A 24,967-nucleotide genomic window follows, 5' to 3' on the forward strand; every position below is an offset into this window, starting at 1 on the left:
CGCTAGGCTTGTCTGGTTGGGGTAGGTACCGTACCGATGTACCGTTTACTATACAGGGGCGGATCCAGGGAGGACAGCAACCGGCGCACGCCCCCCCTTTATTTTTTGTTGAAACAAAAGAAATAAAAAGAAAATAAATGGGGGAGGGGTGCGTGCGCCCCCCCCCCCCTTTATTTTTGTAAACACGCCCCCTCTTTACGGAATTCCTGGATCCGCCCCTGCTATACATGCACGTATCGTATCACTCGGCCCGCGAAGTTTGGATTCACACTTCCAAATGGAACCCCGTTTTGTCTATAAACGACGACGAGCTCGATAAGAATTTGGAGGATAAGGATTCTAACTCCACTAAACATCTCCTAAAACAAGCGAGTTAATAGTCTGTGAGACATTTCGTTCAGTTCAGTTCTTAGAACGAGGACAGTTCATTCATCTTTATTGACGTAACTTATTTAGACTAGTCTAGATCTAACTGTTGGCCTAACGTTACATCGAACAAGTGGAGGACTACAACACCGAGTAGGCTAGACTGGTTTGCAAATCACTGTGTTTCTACAATGTTCATCTCTGCAACAGAGTAAAAAGGAGACTGATTTTGAAATTGCTGCAGATTCCTGATGACAGAAGGTAGGCCTAATGTTGTAATGTCTATACCGGTCCTGGCACAAGACAAATTGACTAAAAATCACGGGGAAGAAAAAGATGATGCACTAGGCATGGGGAGCTAATTTGATTCTAACGTTAGTTCTAAATTAGGCCTAACATTTAACAAACATTAGAATCTAACTGTTAGGCTACCTGTACTACGAAACAAATGTCAAATGATAAAAATTGCCCAGTAGGCCATAACGTTAGGCCGAAGAGTAAAGTTAGAATTGTTTTGTGAGTAGACCCTAGAACATCTGCTGATATCTTTTGGACCTGAGCCTAACTTAACTATAAAGCGTCGTTACTGGACTTGAGCTTAACGTTAGTAGGGCCTACTGTCGTTAGAGGACATGAGCCTAGTCGCCGCTGTACAAAATCGCGACAGCGCGCACACAGCGTCTGGTCGGGCTAACATGAGCGTATAAACGGTTAGGCTATGCGTCGTCAGTGTAGGCTCTTCTGTAAAGCATAATCAAGGGCAAGGCCATCTAATATAACAGATATCGACTGGTAGGGGGTGGAATGTAACAATCTTTGGAACGCCAGGGAGTTATATTTTCCCTCGTGATCATATTTTCCCTCAGCGCTGCGCGCTTCGGGAAAATATAATCCCTTGGGAAAATATAACTCCCTGGCGGTCCAAAGAATGTTATATTCCACCCCGTACCAGTCAATATCTGTATAATATATTTTATGTAGCTGCTTCAGTGTATATTTTATCGATGATCGATGCACTAGTTTTTATTACCAGACTAATTTAACATCAGCGGTGATTGATAATCTATCGAAACAAGAATCATTATGTAGGTATAAATGACTGACTACTTATGTTAATTGTTGAAATGCAGACATATCTATGAGATTAAAACCTAAAAAGGCATTAAAACGCTTTATCCTGGCGAGGAAAGCGCATGTTTTTGAAACAAGACACCAAACAGGTTAGTCATCGCATTCTTCATCAGCGACCAGGATGCGATGTGATGTTAGATTAAAAATCCGTTTCTGAAGCAGAACATACACACAAGGGTATACGTCTCTCTCTCTCTCTCTCTCTCTCTCTCTCTCTCTATATATATATATATATATATATATATATATGTATATATATATATATATATATATATATATTTGGGGGATACAGAAACTAACATGTACAATGTGTTGATATTATTTTCCAACACGCTAGAAATATAAAACGACATTTTTGCTATCTGCAGACATGACAGACACAATAAGGGTTGGAAAGTACAACCAGTATCAGCACTAAAACTTAAAATCTATACTTATGTTACTCTAGAGTTTGGTGATAATGGGAATGCACAAACAATGAAGCATCCATCTTGTCAGCGTATCAATGATTCCATCATCCTCATACTGTCCTTAGAGCCTGGTCTCACAAAATTATGATAAGACTGGTCGACGGCCTCCAACAATCAAAACATTTCTGCTAACTATCGACAACCAATCGGCGACCACACCTCAAAATTTTCGATCGGCGACTAGCTGGCTGCTGACCGGTTTATACTCCATGATCTGTTGACCCATTGTTCCGTTAGTTAATTATTTTTGGTGTGCTATTTATTGTATGAAAGTATACTCTATATGTCTCTCCAATTTTCATAGAGGATGGTTTTATGGCAATTCCATCAGTCTTACGGTGAACGAAATCATTCTGTTGTATTACGAATCATTCTTTTTTTTTTTATTAAGTTACAACTTGATTCCATCCGATCTTAACGACATCGACTCCACGTATGTCCAATGCTTAGCGTTCTTCCAGGACAGTAGTAGAGCTGAGAATGCGGCTCGCAATATTTCGGCAAATTCTCTTTGCTTCTCCGTTTGTCACTAGGTAGATGATTGGTCTCAAAATCGGACCCATCGCCGCCGCCCGATCAATGTGTCCATGCGTTGAAGGGTCGTACCTCAGGAAGGTGTGCAGTGCTAGCGGTATCCATGATGCAGTTGTAGTAACAGTCAGAAGGAGAACCGTTACGACCCCTTTAAACCGCTTTAAGTTAGACCTCACAGATCCACAGTCCAGCGAACAGTTATCGCATAGCGATCGGTTACGTCGGGTATTTGGGTCGGGAATATTTCTCTCATGTGTATTCCTGATCCTCATCCGGAAGTCCCCATCACATACAGCCCGACATTTCACAAGAACTATCCGTAATAAAAGAATATTGATAAGGATCGTAACTGATATCACAATCAGACAGGGGATAGTAACACTTACGAGTCTTATGTTGAAAATCAACGTGTGGAATTGATGGGTCAAACACTCTGTGACGTAAAGTCCGTAAAAAGGTAAGGATGGCAATGGAAGAAGGGCGACGTTTAACAGCAGGGCAAACGTGACAGTAACTACAATGGCCACCCTGAACTTTAGCTGAGTAACGATGCTGTGATAGTGAAGTGGTCTGCTCACGAGTATGTATTTGATCAAACTGATACCACAGACACAAGCCATCGTTAAGATGGTGATAAGTTGTTCCAATAAGGGACACGACCAACTCGTGACAGCACAAGATATAGGGTTATTAAAATATATGTAGATTATGCTGACGGCAGTCCAGAATATACCAAAGAGCATGTCTAGTAATGCCAGGAACTGATAAAGAACTCGCATGACATCTTGCAGCTCTCTCTGATAGCAGATTACGACGAAAATTACTCCGTTCAAAATTAAAGCAAGGATCCCGTTTAATACATATATACTTAACGAGGCTGTATTGCCCATATTCGCTGTTTGATTTAGATTTGGACCTTCCATCGCAAAAAGATTTATACGAAAATTAAACTAAGAGAGTTAAAGACGTGATGAGACAAAACAGTCTTTTCGCGAAAGGTAGATAGAGATAATACAGAGTTTCTACTCCAAGAGAGCACAAACGCAATATACTTTGCCACGTTACGCAGTACGTACTTTTCTTCTTTATGCTGTTCAAATTCTCTAGCTATGAACTTTCATCCATGCCTCGTTGTGCACCTGCTGCAATTTTAGTTCTGCTCGAGACTGTAAAAGAGTCCAGATAGTGGGAACATCTACGTGTTATAAATCTAGGTGTCAGTGTTTTACCAAAGTATCCTGTCTTCATACCTCTTTATACCTTTTTCCTTGTCAAATAAGTACAACGATATGGAAATGTCATTTCACTCCAAAATATTATATGTCATGCTTTTCTTAATTTACTTCATTTTTGCGATGTCTGTCGTTTTGGCAGAATAGAAAGTTTATTTGCGAATAGTGAGAGAATGATAGGAGAAAGCAACCAAATCTTATGACTTGAGTTGAAAAGAAAGGGCGATTGGACGCTGGAAAGTAATAATTTCTGTATAAAATTAAAGCAAATTTGAACAAGTCTCGTCCTATCAGCAGACTTCTCGCATTTATGACAGTTCAGCTGCTATTCTGCTCAAGTGTTTTGGCACATTCACAGATACCCATTAAGTACAGTTAGCGATGGATAATTTGAAGGAAAAGAAATAAAAAGATGAAGCGTGGTGTTGATATAGAGTTGTTTATTTTTTTTTTTGTCAGCATAATATTTATTAGGCAGCTTTAGACAATCTAGTTAGATCAGTGAAGCTAATATACAAATATCGACTGCTGCAGAGGGAGATGGTAAAACTATTTGCACCGAGGTGATGTCTCAACAGTGCTATGTCCCGAGACGAAGTCGAGGGACATGGCACTGTTGAGACATCACCGAGGTCAAATAGTTTTACCATGGCCCGAAAGAAAGCAGTCGATATTTGTTTTATATCCCTCTCGAGCATTTTACTAGAGTAATGACGGTTCCCTTTTGGAAAAGTGTGCAGGTTTTGTGAACGATAAATCTAACGTTAGGCCGTAGCAGTGCAGCAGCAGTGCGTGCAGCGCGTAGCGAACGACACCGCTGCGCTGTTGTTGATTCCTACACAGAGCTACACTACAGCGTGCAAAACTCGGAAAGATCGAGGAGGTCCAGGACTACGTTAGAAGTAGGCCTAAAGCGGCTTCGTTACCCAGATCATCTTCAAAATCGGTTTTAGTTTATTCCTAATTCGTACCTGATGCTGTCCTCCTGCGATCAGTCTTCCGTTACTTGAAGCAGTCACTTTGTCAAGTGAGCTGAATGCATTGATCACACGTCCACTAACGTTACACACACCCACGCCATCGCACCACAGATTTCTGAATGCTGTCGCACACCGCGCTCTAGGTTTAGCGCTAGCTAGCTAGCTAGCTACAAGCCACAGGACTAGACTGTCGCTCAAAAGTATCGCTACTACGCGCACTGCGTACATTCCTAAGTGAGAAATGTAGATATAGATCACACGATCACGATTGGGTGCAAATCGTGGATTCCCAAAAGTACTATATCCCGCTGGCTAGTAACCAGCTGCTCGTAGCTATCTAGTAAAACTACACCATGTTCGTGCTCTGTACAATCCTATGGCAAGAAGCTTTACATGAGGGATATAATACGCCATAACGCACCTCCTCACAGATCGGACAACGTGATTTTGCATATGCGCAGAACAGCATTTTTACCTAAATAACAACAGCATGAGCGTCACAGATCCAACGTTGCCTAAAGCCCGCCGCACACTACACGATTTTGCCCCGATTCACCGGTCTTGAGACCTTAAGACTAGAAGTGTGACGTCACAGTCTTGCCATTTTCTAGTCGTGCGACTGGGTCTTAGCGCCAGTCGTAGAGATTTGACATGTTGAATTTCTACGACCGGTCGTAGGCTTTCAGCCATTCACAATGCAGTAAAATGCAAGCGCACGCAGTGCGCACTGCGCGCACTTTACAGTCGTAAGCCTACTCGTAAGGTTCGGTCGTATAGTGTGCGGTGTCCGGTCGTACGACTGGTCTTAAAGTGTATCTTTGGCCAAAAAATATTTTTTGATATGTGTAAGAGCTACATTTCAGTAACCTATTACACCAAGAATCAGAAAAAAAAAATCAATATTAGCAAAGAAAAATACATTTAAAGTTATAAACATACCACTAAAGCCAATGGGTCTGAAAAGAAGACTATAACTTTGCTATTGTTCCTAGGCTGCCTAATCTCTTGCTGGTTCCTTAATCCCTTGCTGGTTCCTCAGAACAAAAGAAAGTTGATAGTCTTTCCTTTCAGACTCACTGATTTAGTTCTTATTTTCTGTATCAAAATATACTTTTTCTTCATTTATATGTAACATTTTTTTTATACTCCATGATCTGTTGACCCATTGTTCCGTTAGTTAATTATTTTTGGTGTGCTATTTATTGTATGAAAGTATACTCTATATGTCTCTCCAATTTTCATAGAGGATGGTTTTATGGCAATTCCATCAGTCTTACGGTGAACGAAATCATTCTGTTGTATTACGAATCATTCTTTTTTTTTTATTAAGTTACAACTTGATTCCGTCCAATCGTGGCGACATAGAATCCAAGTCTGTTCAATGCTTAGCGTTCTTCCCGGGTAGTAGTGAAGCTAAGAATGCGACTCGCAAATTTTCTGCAAATTCTCTTTGCTTCTCCGTTTGTCACTAGGTAGATGATTGGTCTCAAAATCGGACCCATCGCCGCCGCCCGATCAATATGTCCATGCATTGAAGGGTCGTACCTCAAGAAGGTGTGAAGTGCTAGCGGTATCCATGATGCAGTCGTAGTAACAGTCAGAAGGAGAACAGTTACAACCCCTTTAAACCGCTTTAAGTTAGACCTCACAGATCCACAGTCCAGTGAACAGTGATCGCATAGCGATCGGTTACGTCGGGTATTTGGGTCGGGAATATTTCTCTCATGTGTATTCATGATCATCATCCGGAAGTCCCCATCACCCACAGCCCGACATTTCACGAGAACTATCCGCAATAAAAGAATATTGATAAGGATCGTAACTGATATCACAATCAGACAAGGGGTAGTAACACTTATGAGTCGTATGTTGAAAATCGACGTGTGGAATTGATGGGTCAAACACTCTGTGACGTAAAGTCCGTAAAAAGGTAAGGATGGCAGTGGTAGAAGAACGACATTTAACAGCAGGGCAAAAGTGACAGTAACTACGACGGCCACCCTGAACTTTAGCTGAGTAACGATGCTGTGATAGTGAAGTGGTCTACTCACGAGTATGTATTTGATCAAACTGATACCGCAGACGCAAGCCATTATTAAAATAGTAATTAGTTGTTCCATGAAAGGGTACGACCAGCTCGTGACAGCACAAGAAATAGAGTTATTGAAATATATGTAAATTATGCTGCCGGCATTCCAAAATATACCAAAGAACATGTCCGATAAGGCAAGAAGCTGGTGAAGAACTCGCATGACGTCTTGCAGCTCTCTCTGATAGAATATGACCACGAAAATCACTCCATTCAAAATTAAAGCAAGGATCCCGTTTAATAGATATATACTTAATGAGGCTGTATCGCCCATATTCGCTGTCTGATTTAGATTTGGAACTTCCATCGCGAGAAGATTGTATCTTTATACGAAAATTACACTTCGAGATTTAAAGACGGGATGAGACAAGGCAGTCTTTTCGCGAAAGGCAGATACAAACGATACACAGTTTCTACTCTAGTGTTTTTCCACCATACACTCTCTTTATGCTGTTCAAAATTCTCTAGCTACGAACTTTCATTCATGACTCCTTCTGCACCCGCTGCAATTTCATTTCTGCTCGAGACTGAAAAAGAGTGCAGATAGTGGGGAACGTCTACATGATATAAATCTAGGTGTCGTTCTGTTTAATACCAGAGTATCCTGTCTTTATACCTCTTTAAACCTTTTCCTTGTCAAATAAGCACAAGGATAAGAAAATTTCATTTGACTACGAATTGTATTTCATGCTTTTCTTCTTAGCTCATTTTTGCGATGTCAGTTATTTTGATAGAATACAAGGTTTATTTGCGAATAGTGAGAGAATGATAGGAGAAAGCAACCAAATCTTATGACTTGAATTGAAAGAAAGGGCGACTGGACGATAGGAAGTAATAATGTCTGTGTAAAATCAGAGCAAATTTAAACATGTCTCGTCCCATCAGGACTTCTCGCTTTTATGACAGTTCAGCTGCAATCCTGTTAGAGAATGTTTCGGCACATTCAAAGATAACCATTAAATACAGTTAGCGATGGCAAATTTGAAGGGAAAAGAAATAGAAAGATGACCGACTGAAGCGTAGTGTTGAATATAGCTTTATTGTCAGCATATTAGGCAGCTTCAGACAATAATACGTTACATCAGTGAAGCTAATACGCTATGACGCACCTCCTCACAGATTGGACAACGGGATCTCGCACATGCGCGGAACAACATTATTACCTATACAGGTTTTCCCGGTCAATTTCATAATTTTGTCATTCCAATTCATGAATGTGCATTCAAATCCACACAGCCCACGCACGCGGAAACACTGGGGCATTCAAATTCAGAATCCGAGCAATCAATTTCATTTATGGAAGCTCTATTTCGTTTTCGGGAGTCAAATTCACGCATGGGCGTTCAATTTCCAAATGTGAGCACTGCAATTCCTACTCGTGCATTCAAATTCACGCGATAGTCACGATGAGCTTGTTTGGGGCGTTCAATTTCATTTTAAGATGATCAATTTTCCACTTGGTGCAATCAATTTAATGAGGGAAAGGGTTTTTTTTTTTTTTAAGAAGAAGAAGGGGTAATGGGGTGAGAATGGGGGAGAAAGGGGCGAAAGTAACTTACATTAGCACACCAATATACACTACTCACAAAAGTTTATTATCTATATGATTACACTGCAAAAAGTTGGGTGCCACATATTATAAAACACCGAACTCGGTTGCAACAAAAAAGAAAAGTAAAATAAAAAAGTTTTAACAGTTTGACACCACAGTAACACCAGTTGGTGTGTTCTATTGACACTGGGCGGGTGTTATACCATTGACATTAATACCAGCAATATCAAATAAACACCATAATGGTGTCGTTAGAAATAACACTAGGAAATGCCAGATGAACACTTTTTAACACTATCACAACATACCCGTCAGTGTGGTCCTTGTTCACTGTCAGATATAACACCCATGGTGTTAAATCTAACACCAATATTTTTGCAGTGTATGTTTACAGGTAATATATCGTACATATTTTGAAGAATGGGGGTAATGGGGTAAGGATGGGATCAGAAATAGGCGAACGTTTCTTATAAAACAAGCAAAGACGTGTACAACTCATGCCTATGTGCAATAAATTATGATCAATGCGTTTGTATTGTTTTGTGTTCATGTACTCTCAGTTTTTCATTTGAAGACATTTTAAATCATAAGGTCCAATCAGCAGTGCACCATACAACTTGACGGCAATTTAAACATACTCGTTGAAGACACCACGCGCACTAAAAATGGGCAACAGTGATCTCACATAGTTCTGCAAAAGTTAACAAATAGCTAGACCTGATTCATAAAGAGTTGCGATTGATCAAACTCGTTGAATCGAGCGTAAGTCCCTGTTTACACTTACGCTTGATTTCGAGAAAAAGCAAGTGTACATCGAGCGTTACTTGCGGTCAATCGCAAAGTTGTTTAAGACATGCAATTTTCGATTGATTGCAACTTCATAATGCTCAATCTTTATGAAAAAGGCCCCAGATATCAATAAAGTTCATGTTGCACAATGCCGTTCTCGCCATTATTTGACAATTTTCAGATCGGGAAGGAGCGGGTAAAACATGAGCCAATCTGGACACAGTCCGATGTTAGAACGCTCTAAGAACGCTCTATTTACGATTAACAGGTGCTTGCTACGCTCTTACCACGATGATCATTAATGAGTCAATACAATTTCTGTCGCTGCTGTTAAGCTTTAGAACGTTGTAACTACGCTGTCAGTACGATGTTACCGATGTTATCCGATCTATGCACGCTGTATTTACGCTCTGAACGATCTATACGATCTGATCACGCTGTTGCCCCGTCCAGAGAGCTGAAAGGTGCCCGATATGCCCCGATGTACATTGTACCCCGATTCGGCTGCCGATCCTCAGTCAGTCAACTCATTAGCATGCAGAACCAAAGAGATATACTGTGGACCTCGGAGAGGCTCTTCAACTCACAGTTCTTCTGCACCAATTTATTATTAATCAATGACGTGCTGATCTTTCCAAGGCATTTTCTTGATGCCCTTGCTGTTATAATCAGTATTCTTCCTGTTGTAGATTATTTCATTTTTTTTTCTACATTCTACCATGTCCTCTTCTTCTTCCTCTGTTAGCATCACGTTCAGCATCTCTTTCTTCGCCTTGTGGGTAGCTGCTTGGCTGGGTTTTTTTTTTTCTGTTCTTTGTCTCCATCTCTTCTACTTCTTCGAACATTTCCGCTCATTCTTCATAATTCTGCCTCAACCGGCGCAGCGACAACGTCGTCCTAGTCCTCACAGTATTGCCTCTCGATCGGATGCGAATTTTCCAGCGTATCGGCTGCGTCCCTTTTAGAGCGGCGAGATCGGATGACGTGCGTAATTGAGTCTGCGAAAGCGTATGAACAGCGTAGCTAGAGCGGAAACAGCGTAACTGAAGCGGGAATGCAGCGTACTGAGAGCGTCGTAGGATCAGGCCTTGAGAGTAGAGAACGCAGTGAGAGCGACGTTAAAGCGGGAATGTGGTGCTTTGATCAGGGAAGAGCGGGACCACGTCGTGGTCTAGTTATACTTCCCATTCTTGTGCCGATGTTACTACGCTCAGAAAGACCATTTTACGCTCATCCCGTTGTGTTTACACTGGCACTACGCTCTCCCCGCTTGCCTTCAATTTGGATCGGGGAAATCGGGAAGAAATTGTATGTAAACAGGTTCAAAAAATCTTCCCGATCTGAACAAATTCCCGCTCCCACTCCGTCCTCCAAACGCTGTTGCTACAATGCTTCCAATCCCTGTACGCTTTTGCCGCTCTCTCCCGATCTGCTAGAAGGGGATAGATCGGGGTGCAGATCGTGATAGTGGAACGGGGGCTTAAACAACAACCAAGACGTGTAGGTCTACAATGTTCGTGGTTTCTGTTTCCATGTAGTCGAAATATTGTTCTTCTAGACGATGTTAATCAACCTCCCCTATCATGCTCGTCTGTATACAGTGCCTCATGTTCCTGTATATGGCTGCCATTTTACCCTCGTCATGCTCGTTAAGTTCAAATTTTGGAGTGAACAGGTGAACCTATACGGCAAAATAAACAGTCTTCATCAAGAAGCCCAATGTATTCAAAGCTATGTGAAAAAGACACACATACACGGCCCCAAACTAACTAAATGCACGACTTCCTTTAAATTGAATGCACTTATTTGAAACATGGATGCCTTTTCAGGAATTTGAAAGACCGACGAGATTCCGGTCTTGAAATGAAATTGAATGCTCATTGCCGAAATGCGTGCTCCTATCTTAGATTTACGACGTAAATGAAAAAAAAAAATGCATTTATTTGACCATACAATTGCAATACATAGTACAATGCCACATATTGATTGCTCCTATTGTGAATTTGAATGACCGGATTTTGAATTTGATTGCTGTTTCAGTGCTGCGAGCGTGAATTGCGTCAAATTGAATGCTCACAATAGGAACTTTAATGACAAAATTATGAAATTGACCGGGAAAACCTATAATAGCATGAGCGTCCCAGATCTAACGTTGCCCAATAACAACTCGTTTGTGAACGTATACGTGTGTGTGTGTGTGTGTGTGTGTGTGTGTGTGTGTGTGTGTGTATGTGGGTGTGTGTGCATGTGTGTGTATTTGTGTGTGTGTGTGTGTGTTTGTTTTGTTGAAGAAAAAAAGATGCAGACGCAGATGTATGGCGTATCTCAACAGCAGCGCTCAAACAGGGAGTATACGCGAAGGTCGAATTACGTGTCGGCGTACAAAGTTTCGACAAATTTGTTTAGCCTCCCCGTTGGACAAGAGATAGACAATTGGGCGAACCCAAGGGCTAGCAGCAGCAACCCGATCAATGTACGCGTGCCAATAATCACGGTAGAAAATGTGCATTGTCAGTGGCGTCCACGCTACAAGAATGGTAGCAGTGAGGAGCAGAATTGTGGCTATTCCTTTGAACCTCATGAACCCGTGCAGAAAACTCTCCCAGATCTTGCAACAAGTGTAGCACTGATGCGGCCAACTCCAACGAGGCCACGAGTTAGCGAGCGTTACCTCAATCCTGCCGCTCCGAGCGCCAGTGTCACACCTGGCCCCTGCTCTCGCCTCAACCCCATTGCCCGCCCGAATCTGCATGAGGACTATCCGAACCAAGAGAATGTCAATCACGACTGTTAAGATTATCGAGATCATGCTGGGAGTCGAGATGAGAATGATTTTGATGTTCCGAATCGACGAAATCGGAGCGTGCATGACACATTGTTTCACATGTTGCTTGAAAAAGGGCCAGGAAGGAATCGGAAGATTGGTGATATTTAGTAGCATGATAGTAACGACACAAAACGCTGAGACAACCTTGACTCTCTTTTCTGTGACGATGCTGTGATATCGAAGTGGCCTGCTGATTAAGATGTATTTATTCACACTGATACCACATATCCAGGCCAATATTGACAGGAACAAAACTCGCTGGATGAAGGGAAACATGTAGCTCACATAATAGCATGGTATTGGACAATTGAAGGAGTAAAATACCATCGACCAAACGTTCCAAGATATTCCAATGAACAAATCAGAAATAGACAGAAGCTGGTACAGCATTCTCATCACGTCCTGCAATTCCCTCTGGTGATAAATGACCACAAGAACGAACGAGTTCAAGACAATGGACAGAAAAATGTTGACAATATACACGCTGGAAAGAGGCATTGTATTAGCAACGTCAACATCACTTATGTTGCAGGGTGCCATTCTCCTACCGAGCGTAAAGTAACTGTCATAAATGGGCTTCACGGCACTTTTAACTTGAATTGCTTGAAAGCAGTAAAGGTCGAGTGATACTATCCGATCAAAAATTAAACAGTCAGAACCGAGGGAATATTTTCTTTCTTTCGAGAGAGAGAGAGAGAATTATGGCAATTTGCGAGTTACCAACGAGCCACATAAATGTCTCTTTTGGCTCCTCTCCACAGTCACTTGCTTGTTTTACCGAAAAATGTTCAAGCTGGTTTAAACAATGTTTCCCAGCTTATTCGAAACAAGCCTTGAATGGCTATTTGCGGAAGGGATCTTTACAAAATATCAACATACCAGTGTCGTAGAGACGGGAGTCATTATGTTCCCACTGTTGTAATTTGGTCCGCCCCCGCAAAAATGATTCCCATGCCATTATATTTTTCGCCATACATAGAGTACGACGTAGGACAGAGGCTGACGTCTGGGAATTCACCCGTCAACTTTCAAGAACCAAGCAAACAGTGGTATCTACCAAGACGTCATGCATCATCTTTGTCCAAAGTGATAGGTTGTGACATGATGTCCTTCTACAACCTACTTTTGAAGACCCTATCACTATATATTACCGAGATGTCAGGAGAGGATACTTTTTGTTATGAGTAGGCTTCATATAAGCAATTAATAAGATTAGATACTGCATTTCGATTCCACAAAAGGACACGACAAAGAAGCATCTATTGCAGAACGGACTAATGATATGAAAACGGTAAAAAGGAATTGTAACAAGAGACATGATCAATACCTAGTAAGCATTCAAAATGGTAAGGATGTATTACATTGAAATTGCCCCCTGTGAAGTAGCAATCCGTATTATAGGACAAGCGAGATGAAAGCTTCACAGAACAGTTGTGTGTGTGTGTGTGTGTGTGTGTGTGTGTGTGTGTGTGTGTGTGTGTGTGTGTGTGTGTTTAGTAAACGATAAATATTGAGTAAGCATTCATTCAACATGTGTTTCTGGAAGACATATTATGTCTTGTTAAAACGCGGTCCCACAGGTTTATTCCAAAGTGTGCGTGAGAACGAAATGATCACTCGGATGTTTACTCGCTTTTGTGAATTCAATTCAATTAAGTTCGATCATAGTTAATTTCCAATCAACGAAAATCAAAACATAGTTGTCAATTTGCTTAGAAAAAAAAAGATTGGTGACGTAACCTCGTTAGGTGAATTCATATAATTTTTGTGAATTTAAAAAGTAATTCAGTAAGGTGGAAGGACATAAAGTCGGTGCCAATTTACAAAACAAACGACCTGCTTCCCTTCACCTCTATAATTCCGCATTTTCTTTGATATCACTCAAACATGCAACAACACCCTTTGAATGAAGAAGAGATTATCAGTAATAAGAGCTTTGACACCCCTTTTTTAGTCCGTCGCATCCGTCATAATAATATGTATGCTGTTGTCATTACGTTTCCAGTCAATTTCAGTGTTGGTTCATTCTCATGAGTTACATCAACTGGTATATAATTAAACTGTCATGTTGAGCTTTTTGTTGTTGTTGTTGCTGCTGCTGCTCTTTTTTTAAATGGGGGGCTTCAGAGAATTATACTTTTTAAAGATGCGTGTAATGTGCAATGCCGTTATCACCATATTCCTGTACCAGTCTTTGATAAGTGCATGTCATAATCACTGACTATTTTTGGTGAAGTTTGTACCATAGCACATCCAATTGAATTGCATTTGTTCAAAATGTGTTCTTAGTTTTGTGTTATCAAATTCAGGGATTTCGGTAAAGTTTGTTCTTATCGTGCTGCCAACGTGAATCCAGTCAATGACAGTGGCACTAAATTAGTAGTTACTGCAATAGTTCAACCATAACGCAAGTTGAAGTTAAAGTTTAGCTCGTAACCACCGTTCGATTATTAGTCAAAATATTAGTCAATGAAGAAACCAGTTACCCCGATTGGTATTTCTGACGTTCTTAATGCCGAGGGGGGTTCAAACGCTTCAGGAGATTCACCACTATCCTCCGTGCTTCCGCATTGGTGAGAAGATACACGAGTGGATGTATCCAAGTACTTGTTGCTGCAGCAAGATCGAGGATCATGTGCCAGTCGGCGTCAGAAGTCGTCACGGAATACACAGCCACGGGATACCAGGCTGCGGCAAACGAACCGCTGAGTACAAGAACTGTCAAGATGCCCTTGAAACGTCCGCGTGTCCGTAAGACTCGTGGCCTTATTGGTAGATTGTGCGCGTAAGCTGATGGTGTTCCGCGACATGTGTGAGAAGGGAGATCTCGTCCTGTAGCCGAACCTGGTTGTACAGGGATTGTCTGCAGATGAAAGTTCAGTTGTCTGCTGTTTTGGGCAACAGTTCGCCATTGCTTGAGAGCAATTTTCAAGACAGCGATGTGTACGACTGTAATCGCTGAGCTGAATAGCCAAATCATTGCAGTCTGCATCCACTGGTGTATGGCGAAGTGTACGTCTTGTTTGAAAGGAATATTCAGACACTGCAGGATCTTCATTTCAATGACGGAATTACCAGGATAAGGGAAATTGATTATGTTCAAAGTCATGATGGTGACGAATGCACAGAAGAAAGATGTAATCACTCGCTTTCGCGTTACAATGGTTGGGAAACGTAAGGGTCTACTTATTTGTATAAACATGCAGAAGCTTATTCCGAAGATGCACGTTAGAACTGAGTTCAGCAGGACTCGGTGGGCGTACAAAAATGTTTTGTTCCCTAAAGTGCACATCTGTGGATCCTTGAGGTTGTACCACAATATGGACCAAGCATTCCACACTATCCCTAGCGCTAGATCAAGTCCAGCTAGAAGTTGATAAAGAGTTCTCATAAATTCCTGAAGTTGAACCTGGCGTTTTGTAATAGCTATGGCAAGGGCATTGAAACATACACTTAAGATAATATTGAAGATGTACCCACTACAAATGGGCATAGCATCCCACTTCGCGCCATATGCCGTACAATTTCCGTCCATGATGATGGTGGCTATGATATGCGAAGATTCCATATGAAGAACTAACTCCAATCAAGGATCTGCCACATTTTTGTATGCAAGGCAAGTATGTTGTGTAGATACTTCCGAACTCCCACACTAATGATAGATATGAGTAAATTATGTGCATGTCACATGATTGCGTCGGACGTGATTTATTCCGAGTTTTAGTTGACAACAAACCTTGACAAAGTAAAGAATGAAGAACGACAAATTGAGAAGAATGTCGGCATAAACCAACACCTCTTCATCGATAATCAAGGCTGAAAGCCGAGCCACCCACTGGCATGCATATCTTCTTCTTTCATTTTCTTGGTTTTTTTTTTTTTTTCTTGTTTTATTAGTCTGGAAGTCGACGTCATATCTTTCAAGGGTTTAGAGTTTCTCGCAGAAACTTGTTGGAAAAGAGGAGAGCAGGAACGTCATTGGTGTTCATGTTGAATGTGACATAAATGGCTCCATGTTTAGAGGGGACTGTGCACACGTAGGCCTAATAGTCTTACAATATGTAGATGGCATACAAATATTGACTATGAGGTATCACGTTGACATGAAGCCATCAGTGGTGTACTGGTTTAATGTACCTGTGATTTAGACACTGCAACAAGTTCCCTATTTATGTTCCGTCCTTCAACCGCGGTATATGCGGGAAAGGTGTCACACATACTGCGATATGTTGACAAAGTGCTGAATGTCACAAATAGTGTAGCAAAGAGTGATGGAAAAAGAAAAAAAGACCTCTACATGAAATTGCTTTCCCAGCATGCCCAGAATGACTTATAGAAGAATTGGGAGAACAAAAGGGAGTCTATAGACACAAATCTGTAAACATCATGAACTGCAAACTCCTCTACCCATATGGGTAAATAGTTATGTTTGTTATCGCAGCAATAAGAATTTGTTTTCAGGCACAAGCGTTTTTCTTTTTGGTGGGGCTGTTGGAGAGTGGGGTGTTAGCGGTGGCAATCATTGTCACCTCTTACTCCTTAGTTCAAATTCAGGTTAAGGCTCAAGTTTATCTTTTGCTCCATCTCAGCAGAATCAATTTGGTTTGATTTGATTTAATTTATTTCTGAATTTTTCACATATGTACAACATAAACAATTTTGAATACTATTTGCATTGTATCAAACACAAAATGGATATGAATATAGTCCTATATAATTTGCAAATAATGAAATATTGTAAAGGTGAATTATAGTTATACAAGAACAATTGGAAAATCATTGATTATTCAGTCGATTTAGTACATACAAAAAGAGACCGTCATCTTAAGCTGAAGCTTGAGTTTGATGGCGACCTCTCGAAAAGCATAATAATATGGCTTGTACTTCTTTACAAATCATTTAATACATATCAAATTGTGTAACCAAATAGGGTAGTTACAAAATTAATCAGTGTAAAGGTGACTTATATAGTTGCAAGTGCGTTTATGTGCATTTTGTTATTTTATTATTTTTAATATTATTTTCAAAATCTGTGTAGATTGATTTTATACATAAGAATGATAATACATAATTTTTATGTATGCATATTGTGTATGGACACGAGTCATGTAATATAATGTTGTGGTGGAAAGAATAAAGTATATCTTGGCAATTATTACTGTGTACGCACACTGTGTTTTATTGGACATGGGACCCTTCAGAAGGTTTCAAATGTCAATCCAGGACTAATTTAGGAATAAATTTCAAATCAAAATGATAGCAATAGCAAATATATGCACAATGTAAATAACAGGTAAGAGATGTTAACATAAGTAATCCAAAAAGCAGGGTACATGATACTTTTGATGCGGATGAGAGAAGCGACAACGTCCGGGTAGCGTTCGGGTAATTATTTTCATTTTCATTTCATTTTTTACCCTGCCTGTTAAAATGGACCCCGCAAAAATGTTCCGACGTTGTCGCGGTAACTTTTGCCAAATTCTACCCTGGTCACTTAGGGTAATTACCCCAACATTACCCCGACGTTACCGCGATATTGCCCCGACAGCCCTTCTACATGTATTAGAACGCAACGCGGTAGCATTCCTTTCAGACACTCAACACGCATGCGCAACATGGTGGTCAGTGGACACGCCTACTTAGATAGTGGAAACCTGCCCGGGTAAGTTTTTCGGTGTGTGCCTGTTATAAAAACGGTACCCCTCGCTCTCTCCTGCGGATTTTTGCACGAGTCGGGGCATTCGGTTCTCCGGACGTTGTCGCGACATTGTTGCGGTAAGGTCTGTTAAAACAGGACTTGAGTGATATCAAAATGATTGGGGGATGGAGATGTGGGGCTCATCAAAAGTCGAAGCTTGTAGATTGTTGGTCCTACAAGTCATTCCTCCTTACTAACTTGAAGAGACGAAGATTTACATCTCAGTAGACTACACTAAAGTCATGTCTGCATTATTACAGTGCAGGCACCTTAACCCGTCAGGATATACAATACTAGTAGTAGCAAAGTGTGATCCTTGTACTGCACTGTAAGCCGCAAAATGAACAACTAAAATGCACTTCCTTTTTTATTTCGAAGTTTGTAGACGTGGCATGACCGGAAGTACGGAAATGATAATCAGTGCAGGCATCGACGCATTGAAATCATTGCGATTTATGTATTATTTGTTTGATGTCCAGAAAGCAGCTCTACAAACAACGTTAATTGACAGCAGATGACAAAAATTAATGATCTTGTGGTGAAAGAATGGTAACTACACTATAAGGTAAAAGGAAGGCATTTCAAAAAAAAAAGGATTATTATGGGAATAGACGGAGAATTTCAAAGTTTTCGAATCCTGGTTCCTATTTCTGGTGATTAGGGTAATAAGGTAAGCAGTTCTTGAAAGGTGGAGGGGGAGGGACGTCTGCATCCCAGGAGCACCTGTAGGACGTAAGCTGATAACCACGACAACGTAGTAGGAGTTCGTAATTTATACTCTCCATTTTCCTGTTTATTTCATTGTTCAAGGGTGTCGAGACATCACCAATGGCGATCATTTTTAAGAGCAATTACATTACATTATTGTATTGGTAGAAACAGCAGAAGTAGTAGTAGTGGTGGTGGTGGTAGTAGTAGTATCAGCGGGTCTAGGGCAATTGCCCCTTGGGCAAATTACCCCTGACCCCTCCCCTGACCCTAACCCTAATCCTAATTCTGAACCTAATCCTAACCCAAACTCTAACCCTAAACCTAACCCTAGCCCTAATATTTACTTTAACCTTATCACTTACCAATATTTAGCCGGGGGCTAATCGCCATGCGGGGGGAGGGTGCCCTGAAAGGGTAGCAGCTGCAGTTAGTAATAGCAGTAGTAGCTGGATTGTCTTTGTACCAATGCAAAGACATTAAAATGAAATGGCGTGAAATGTTGCTAATAACCACTTACTTGAAAAAGATTCAGGCACTTAACAAAGACTTTCCCTGCAAATTCATTTATCCACCTTGAAAGGTAACTCCAGTGAGAATCGAAACTGACATGACATATGACGGACGACTGTTTTGTTTTGTCGTTTGTTTGTTTTGGTTTTTTTTTGTCATCGAAACCTTTTTACTTTCTTTCTTCAATTGTCCAACCCAACTCTGACGCCACCCAGTGCACGTATTCTTCTCCCTCCCAAATGTCCTTCCTGTGAGCGGTTTTGTTTCTTTTCTTCAACAAACCCAACTAATGTCTCTTTCTTTTAACCACCCCCCCCCCTCCCCTACTATTTATTGCTGCAAGAAGACGGCTTTGTTGGGATTTTTTTTCAGTTTTGTCCGATGTGGTGTTGTCACTATACACAATATACTGTATGTTTCTTTTTAGCTACCATTTTTTCTGCACCATAGTTATGATGGTTTGGAGGGAAATGCATATTGCAAGAACTGCTTTTGGATTTACCTTCATTTCAACATTATTTAGTAAATATCATGTCTCTTGGTTTCTCAACCTAACGTGATATATATGAATATATATATATATATATATATATATATATATATATATATATATATATGTATATATATAAACATGTATATATATATATATATATATATATATATATATATATATATATATGTATATATATAAACATGTATATATATATATATATATATATATATATATATATATATGATATATATATATATATATATATATATATATATATATATATATATATATATATATATATATATATATATATATATATATATATATATATATATATATATATATATATATATATATATATATATATATATATAATATATGTATATAACTTTTTACCATGATATATGTTTTGTGAACCTATGTTCCTTTTGTCTATGAAAGACATAAAACTTCTTTTTGACATTTCATCTCTCTTTCCTTCGCCCTTTTCAGTCTCCACTTTAGTCTCTTCCGGTTATTCCTTCCACCCTTATCTTTTTTCTTTATTTTTACAAGAGAGCTGCCTCGTGTTTGTTTGTGTGAGTTTGTGCATGTTTTTCTTTTTGTGTTTCTTTTCTTTTCTTTTCTTTCTCAGACAATTTGCTTAGTTTTGATAGTTTGGCAAGTAGTTATTTTCATTAGGAGACTGTAAACTAAAAGCACTGCTTTTTAGCAGTCCCCTCAATTTCCAACAACTTTGATACAGTAGTAGACATACAAGTCATACGGAATGTATTGTCAAAGCGTGATGTCCATGAAAATACTTTTTGTGTTGTATTGTGCGCAATTGACTTTTAGTCGTGTTGTTCGAGGCCTGAAAATACATTCGTTATTTCAGAGTGCCGTGTTCCAAATTCTGACGTATGTTGCGGTTTTTCTTATTCAGTAGAATAAAAGCAATTCCCTCCCATAAGCACGGCTGTTTAAAATGGAATTAAATCAAGAAATCAACGGAAATAGAAGGGCTTGTCTCAAGTTACATGTACTAAGAGTTTAGTCCTGCTACCTACGATACTCTGAAATCAACAAATCTTTCTTAAGGACCATTAGGCTGGGGAATAAACTTGCTTGTTCTAACCAATTTTCTTCTTCTTCTTCTCCTTCATTTTCTTCTTCTTCTTCCTTTTCTTCTCCTTCTCCTTCTCCTCCTCCTCCTTCTTCTAGTTCCTGTTCTTGTTCTTGGTTTGTTTGTTGTTGTTTTTTCTTGCTTTTCAGGTCTCGAATTGCTCTCTGAGAAGGAAATTATGATATGAATAACGTGTAGTGCACCTGTTCAAAGCAATTCTTTCTACGACTTTAGCTGGCGAAAGGTGGACGAGAATGAGGTCACATTGAGTAAAGCAGAACCCTTGAGTCAAACATGGGATAGCGCCCTCTACGAGTAAGCGTTAACTTGTTTTGGTGGATTCATCATCCACTGCGTTGGGCTTTAAACATCAGGCTCTAAAATGGGCTTTTAATTGGAAAATGACAAAGTTAGCAGTCACTCATATGGAATCCTCGTAGAGCTAAGACTCTCGAATGTTAGTGCTGTGATATCATACAGGGCTGTCAACACCCATCTTAAATGTCAAAATCATTAGGATACCAAAAATCAATTGGGGTGACACTGTTGTGTTTCAGGCATCCCAATAGGCAAAGTGTGATATTGTAATTCTAAATTTGGGGAGGTTTGTACTTTTAAGGACATGGAGAAATGTGTCATGTAGCATTCAGCCTTCTGCAGCAGTAGGGAGACTTGGCCGATCTATGTTTACCATGGAAACAATAGCAATTGTAAAATTTTGCTTGGGTATAAAGTGTGAGCTGTACAATTTTATCACATCACCTCAGCATGCTTCTGATCAAGCTACTGGACGTTAAATTGGCACGATGTGATTAGTGAAATTTTAAATGGTGAGCGTACTAGATACAACGTTTTGATGTTGCATCATGAGGTGTAGTCTGTAGAAGGACTCTAAGACAGAGAAGATAACCTAGGTGAGTGGAGAAATGAGAAGATGAAGCAATTCGGGTTCTCTTCTGCCTAAAACATAGTGTTACTATGGGACGTAGAAAGCGACGCGACGCGAAAGCTCAGACGACGCAGCCTCTGGATTGGACAATGGAAACAGATATCTGCGCATGTGCAGAACACAATTTTTGCCTAATAAACGCCGTCTTAGCGTTCGCTTTGCAGGTGTAAAGCTATTATTGGATAAGACAAAAAAAAAACATTACGACTGCAGCGCGCAGGCTACCTCTCATTTGGAATAGGCTATACATTTTATATAGCTGTTGTCCCTCATACAAATTAACATAAATTGATTTTCGAGCTTGACCATCAACCTTCTTCAAGCACAATGAAAATACATCCCCATTTTCTCGTTAGGCCGGTAGTTGATGCTATGACTGGAAAACGAGTTCGGGTCAGGTTTAAAGTTAAAGTTCAAATTACTCAAACAAAGTATAGCTGTGCTGCGACTTTTGACTTCTATCAATCTTTTTTATTATCATTATCATCATTTTAGCAGGAATTTGAATTCCCTTAGCAATTTTTCGTCTATCTAGCTAGTTCAAGTTTCAAGAAACTTAACTCAAAAACAAAAAATGGACACCCCCCCCCCCCCCCACGAAAACAACCAAACTTCTCTTTCATCATAATCTACTGTATCGGCGGGCAGACTCCTCACCTTTCTGCCAGATTACAACCAACGGTATTTAAATGACAGCCATAGTTCATATGAGAGAATGGAAATGTCGTCCCCACCTTGGACCCTGACCTTCACTCTGAGCATCTCATCATCAAACAGTATTGTATAATCATTACAATGTCTTTCCTTCGGTTTCATGACATTTGCTCCTGCTACAATTGCTTTCATGAAATATCTGCACGCTAAGCCAAACATAAATCTACCATCAAACATAACGAGGATTACCTATGTGTAGTCCTCATACTAAACAAAACCTTAAACCTATCACAACCGTAACCCTTTAAGTACTTGGGGAAAACGAAACCGGAGCAATATTGTCGCAGGAGCAAATAGCGTGTCACGTTTTATATCAAGAAAGCACCATCGGATATTTCTAGCTGATGTTTCGAGTGGATGACATTGTGAGCGTTTTGAGGTGTTTTCAATTCACCATAGTATTAGCTTCTGCCGAAAGGCTTTATCAGGAGATCGTCAACTCGTGCAGCTTTTGTAGGGTATACAGATCCCGAAATTCAATCACATAAGTTTTCTTACAACATCGTCACCAAGAGATCTGAGGCGCGCCGAAAGATAAACGGAGTAAGGAAACACCCGACAATTTCATATCTCTCGCAGCTTTCGCGCAGAGAGGCACTAAAACACACACACACACACACACACAACAGGGATTTATGACATTATAGAATTATAGCGTCGCCGTAACAGTTTTCTCGTTCATCATAATGCCAGGATTCAAGGACACCACGTATTCTCATCTCTGTCGTAACGCTATACCATTACCACCTGTAACACATTTATTTATAACGTCAATGGCCTTTTTGAGACAATGCTTGGTCTCAAGAGGGACTACGAGTGCACTCCACTCTCATTCTGAAGAATTGATGCTCTCTCCGCGGCCTCAATTGGCGATGCATATAATGGGGAACTGCACTCGATCAGCATGCTCATCCTCACAATTTTAGATAATATATGCCATTAGCATTAACAATTAACCTTCTCAAAAACGCCAGGGAGTTTTACCCTCCAATGAATCTTGTTTTTGATGTTGTTGGTGTTGTTGTTTTTATTGCTGCTGCTCTGTTGTTGTTGTTGATGTTAAAAGATAAAATGTCTAATGTACGTTCACTTCTCTCTGCAATTCAAAGAAGTGATATTGTTTTAATTGAGATTAATTATTCAGATTTTAACTTTTTATCCAAAAACAAAGTAAAACAAAATAGTTCTAATAAAAGATGGGTCCCACCTTTTTACTATGACCTATGTTTTTCAGTATCTCAACCATTTCAAAACCAATTTTCATCAAATTAACTTTGAATTCCTCTAAGAATTCTCAGAGGTTTTGCATTATCTCACAAAAAGGTGGAAACTTGAAACCCCAAACTCAACCAAACTATACCATCCCAGTAATACAATATTTTAGCACAAAATCGGGAAAAGGCAAGCTAACTACTATAATATTCATGGCAATTTTCCGGGAAAATTCTGTAAACACCAATTTCAAGTATTTTCCCGATGGGACAACCATAGGGATAGAAAGTTGGCTGTCCATGATTCATTTAACATTTAACATTTCATTTTGTAATGATCTTAAACGTAATTCTAAACGCATTGTTTTTGTCGAAGTTGCAAAGCTATACCTTTGTGCTTTGACACACTCATCATCACTGTAAACCACATAAACGTGTATAACATTTTTTTAAAAAGAGACACGTGAAAACAGTATTGAGAGTAAACTTCATAACTTTTAATATAGAATCTCTTCATTTACAATGAAATGAATGGATGGCATTTGAGTCTCGAGAAAGGAAGAACATAAACAACTGCATCGTTAAGTACTCGTACATGGCACACAAATAAATACTTGATATAAATGTAATATTAACGTCTCATTAATGAGATACCGCCTGCTGTGAATATGGTTTAGACATTTGTCATCTGATGAAATCAAAAAGTCATTTATTAGCTGAAGTCATCTGCAGGCTTTTTAAAGTTTTTCTGAAGCTGCCGGCGTTTATTTACAGCGATGTTCATAATTTCTATCAGAGTGCAGCGTCTCTGATCCAGCCGGGAATTCAATAAACCCTGGATGATGTGTTGTTCATGTTGTTGGGGTACATTGTACTACTTTATGAATTTAACAGCGATAGAATATCACACACTATCACACTCAAACCTCAACTATACACGTGGCAGGTACAATCATGTGTATATTCTAATCATGTAATTATCAAAGAATTTGCATTATTACATGTTATTATTTTTTCACAAATGTTACTTTATTGCTCCCATGACATTACTTAGATATTCAATCAACCAACAATCCAATCAGAAATGCAAAACAACCACCATTAAACATGCTTACCTAAAACATATTAAAGGAAAAACGACAACTCACACGAGCGTTACCCAAATACATCTATTTTCTATAGGTATTTACATCGTGAGCTATAACAGGTAATGTTGGATACTTTGAGTTGACAAGTGTTCAATTTGTAGAGATCAACGTGTGAAAAATATCGAAACCAAACGCTGAAGATTTTATTGAGTGGAAACTGTTAGCTCTATCTGACACATAAATGTAATGGGTAACTGATTCACATTATAGGGCCAGTTGAGTAATAAATGGTAGTAAAATCCTTTTTTTAAAACTATCATTTTAAAGCAAAGAAGAATTAGATTGGTCTGTAAACCTCTGCCTTTTCGTCCTGACAGTTCGAATTAACCCCAATATATAGGGAGACACATTGAAGAAAACTGACACCTTCACAATTTTGTTTTGTTTTTACAAGATTCGGCAACGTACAGTGTAGGGTCCTACTGCACTGGCCAGTGACATGAACGCTAGTCAGATAT

This window comes from Diadema setosum, chromosome 11 (assembly GCF_964275005.1).
Source record: "Diadema setosum chromosome 11, eeDiaSeto1, whole genome shotgun sequence".
Classification (NCBI taxonomy): domain Eukaryota; kingdom Metazoa; phylum Echinodermata; class Echinoidea; order Diadematoida; family Diadematidae; genus Diadema; species Diadema setosum.